The sequence below is a fragment of the Temnothorax curvispinosus genome, unplaced genomic scaffold (genome assembly GCF_003070985.1).
Source record: "Temnothorax curvispinosus isolate PA1 unplaced genomic scaffold, ASM307098v1 QBEX01006670.1, whole genome shotgun sequence".
Taxonomy (NCBI): Eukaryota; Metazoa; Arthropoda; class Insecta; order Hymenoptera; family Formicidae; genus Temnothorax; species Temnothorax curvispinosus.
Window position 1 is genome coordinate 27813 of NW_020216450.1, and position 4290 is coordinate 32102.

Here is a 4290-nt window from a genome sequence, read left to right on the forward strand (position 1 = left end):
TGGTGAATTTATCGCCACATTTTTGTTTCCTGCCACGCGTATCGCGAAAGTGATACCAATGCGAGAACGTGTAGACGTATCGTTATCTCGACGCGCCGCGTTACTATTGCCAGTCTGTTTTGCATCCTTCTCCGTTAACAGTGCTGAAACGAACGACGCACGCGTTCACGAATGTCACATTGGTACTTTACGGTTGTATTTTATTTATGCACGCGCAAACATTTCACGTACCTGTTTTTTCCGTCGCGTATTTCTGCATAATGTTTACCAGATGTTTGCCAACGTTAACAAAGTTTGTCTCGGTAACGTGCGGTATTTCAAACATTGTTCCCTTGGTTTTCGGCAAATGCTGGCTCATAGCTCTGATAGCTACCACGTGCATAATGGAAGAAGCAGAAACGTCCAATGTCGCGGTACGTTTTTTTATTTTTGCCATCAATTCAGCATAGCAACGATTTTGCACGTCTTTTACGTCGTCGAGTTTCCTTACGACTGTTGAAACTTTAGCTACGCCACGCGTAATACGTTTCGTTGCGCGTCTCATTGGAATTTCCATCTGCTTCGAATAAAAAACACAAGATGAAACATAAAACGTGTTAAAGGCAAAATAGATGGACAAAATAATCATAGCCCCCATCTCTCCTCTATATCTATACTTTCAAACACACACACTCACATACAATATTATTAATTGGGAAAAAATATTTAAAACGCATCGCAATTTTGTTCATCGGTATTTCACCATCCAAGAATATCCCATCAAGATTAAATGTATCTGTGTGTTGTTTCTCGTCAAGAGTTTTGTCGTTTTCGGTCCAAGTTTTACATATGCGCAGACATCGTTATGCGTATGCATATATTCTTGTAAATAATCTTGCAATACTATATGGTGCATAAGACGTTCTACGTTACTCTTGTTCCATGATTTACTGCGACCATATAAAGGATCTTTCGTAAAATCTGAAAAAATAAAAACACCAAAAAAACCAATTATTCAATTGTACAAATTTACATGTTGATGTGCCAACTTGAATTTTTCTACCGTTTTACATAGAGAAACAACGAGTGTATACAAAACCTGATTTTCGAATCTTTTTCAGCTCACTGCCCTTGAAAATATTCGTCAAGAATACCAGCGTGAGCTTGTGACGTTTCTCATTGTTGATATCTCTCACAACTCTCACAATGTCTCTCGTCGCTTCGGTAACGTTCAACCCTGTAATCTCATTCTAAAATTATAATTAATTGTAATTTTAATTTTTCATCAAACAATTATATATACGTGCCGTGTGTGTGTGTGGGGGGGGGGGCACGTCCTCGTTTTGCAATATACATTACATGTACCACCTATCTTACCGCTGCACGTATCGCACGCAGTTGATTTGTTTGCCAGACATTGTTGCCTATTAAATGTTTCTCCAAAATATTCAAGTTGTAGTGTTCTACAGCACGTTGTAATATTTTCACAGAATGCTACCATTTAAAACAACGTCGCCATGTGGATACTGCAAATTTGTAGCGTCGGCATATCCAATTCAATCATTCTTCTAAGTCTGTGCATGTCCGCGTAACGATAAAATAAAATGCACGCTGCCGTCTCACCGTCACGACCAGCGCGATCATTTTTCTGATAATAGCCTTCTATAAATTTTGGTAGTGCTGCGTGTATCACGAAGCGCACATCCGATTTATCAATGCTCATCCCGAAGGTTATAGTCGCGCATATAACGTGTACCTGCAAACACATGTGCGTGCATGCGTATACGCGATATAATTTTTTAATTATACACATATATATTACGTGGACATACGCGCGCAAATATCGTACGAAATATTGTCGTGTGTACCTCGTTGGCAAACCATTTTTCTTGACAGTCACGTCTTTTGTTATCTGAGAGTTCCGCGTGATAACTTGACGCTCTAATGCCGCGTTTTCGCAAATATTTGGCACACGCGTCGCAATCGTTGCACGACAAACAGTACACGATGCCGCAGGTTTTATTAAATTTCGCCTGTATCGTATTTGCAATTTCATCGTAACATTTTTTCCTTTTGTTGCGCGTATGCTGTATCTTAAATTTGGTCTGTTGAAACACGATATGAACCTGGTGAATAAAAAGTAACCATATGTCATATATATAGTATATATATAATATACATGTATATTTAACGCACACACGCATACGTACACACACATATATATAAATGCATACATGCATATACACATGTACATGTACAAATGTACGTATGCGTACCAATTTGGCTTAGTCATATTCAATTGACGCAAAATATATGTTCTAACGCGCGGCGTAGCTGTCGCGGTCAAAGCCATTATCGGCATTTTGAGATAATCGTTTCTGAGAGATTTCAATTTTTTGTACGCCGGTCTGAAATCATTGATTGATGCAGTGAGCTTCGTCAATGACAAATCTCGCCAATAGTTTTTTCTCGTACAAAGTGGTCAGAGCCTTGCATAATTTTTCCGACGCACAGAGTTTCTCCGGTATTACGTATAATATTTTAAGAGTGGGTGGGGTCGTCCTTTTTGGCGAGTTCCCTATATATCGCCTCTGCTTGCTTCGTCGTTGTAGAACCGGACAAATGAGTCGCGGGAATCTGTGCAAATTTTAATCCCAGAAATGAAACAAATGATTTGACGCACGAGTATACGTTTCTATACGGTACTTGATCGTACATTGTTTCTCAAATTATTTATCTAATTATATACATATAAATATTTAATTTTCACATCGAGCCAGATGAGTTTTTTAACTTGATTCAAAATAAAACTCTTCAATGGTGAGATAACAATTGTTAACTCGCGCGTCAATATTACAAGTAATTGATAACAAAGTGACTTTCCACCTCCGGTCGGCATTAAAACGAAACAATCAAACTTTAACAGTGTTGCGTTTACAGCTTAAAACTGAATCGACCGAAACGTTTGCAATTTTGTGTGCAATGGCCTTTAAGGTCAATCCAGACAAACCTGCATAGCGCATAAACATAAGCATGAGAGAATTGATTAGTCCATATGCATGTGCATAAGAAAATAGACCGATCAATTTTTTTATGTTTACGCCGTATGCGTTGTGCAAAAGTGTGTGCGCGCCCCATTTAAGCCTTAGAGTATGCGCATGTAACCCCAGAGCCTAGTGCATGTACGTACGTATGCGTTCCTGAATGCCTACAATGTGTGTAATTGTCACTATACATAACTGGAATGTTAAAATAAAATTTCCAATAACTTACAGTTTTTAACATTACCAATCAACCATTAAACGATTGGTAAAAAAAGATTTTAAAATTTCCAACAGTCAAAGTGTAGGCGTTAAAGAAGGTTAAAAATTTGTTGACAAATAATTTTTTTTTTTTAAACGCGAAACTACCAAAAGGTTTCAATGCGGTACCAAACATTGTCAATCAATCGCCAATCGATTAAAAAAAAAATTGCCACAGTCAAAGTGGGGGGGCTAAAAAAAGATCAAAAATTTGTTTTTTCGATTTTCTAAAGAAACGCGCAACCACCAAAAGTTTTTAATGCGGTAAAACATTACCAATCAATCGCCAATCGATTAAAAAAAAAAAAACTACCACAGTCAAAGTGGGGAGGAGGCTAAAAGATCAAAAACTTGTTTTTAATTTCCTAGAAAAACGAGAAACTACCGAACGTTTTGAATACGGTACCAAATACTACCAATCAACCACCAAACGATTGGTAAAAAAAAATATATCAATAATCCATTTGGGGGGACTAACTTTGTTAAGGTGTGAATTGCGGCGTTTGAACCAAAATAGTTTGGCGATGGCAAAGTTCGCCGATAATTTCCTCTTTCAGTGGCGGCGGAATTGGTGAGTGATAGTTTATCGGTGGCGTTATAATACATTTTTTAAAATTCTCCTTATTTAAAATAAAGTTTAATTTAAACCTTTCTATTTTTGTGGGAAGAATTTTCCTATTTTTGGGAAAATGATGAGTAAAAATGATAGTGATTCTGACACTCGTGAAAGTTTTGGTACATCGGCACTTACGATTTCGGAAACAAATGACACCCTATTACAATCGTCATCTACACAAAATATAGAGAAGACTCAATCGGAGAAGCGAATTGTTGACGGTGAATATTTTCAATATTTACCAGAAAAAAGTTCTGCAAATACAATTGTTGCGCTCTGCGTGAAATGTCAACCTCAAGTTGTCGAAATTAAAGGATACAAAAATACCACTTCAAATTTTGTATCTCACTTAAAACGGCGGCACGGAGAGCAGACAGTGTCGGAGTACAAGGA

The 4290-nt window shown here is 37.6% G+C and overlaps 1 pseudogene; it reads right to left on the bottom strand.

The window, feature by feature from the left end:
• Window positions 1-223: 223 nt before the first annotated feature.
• On the bottom strand, window positions 224-3417 carry LOC112456236 (annotated as a pseudogene).
• Window positions 3418-4290: the final 873 nt, after the last annotated feature.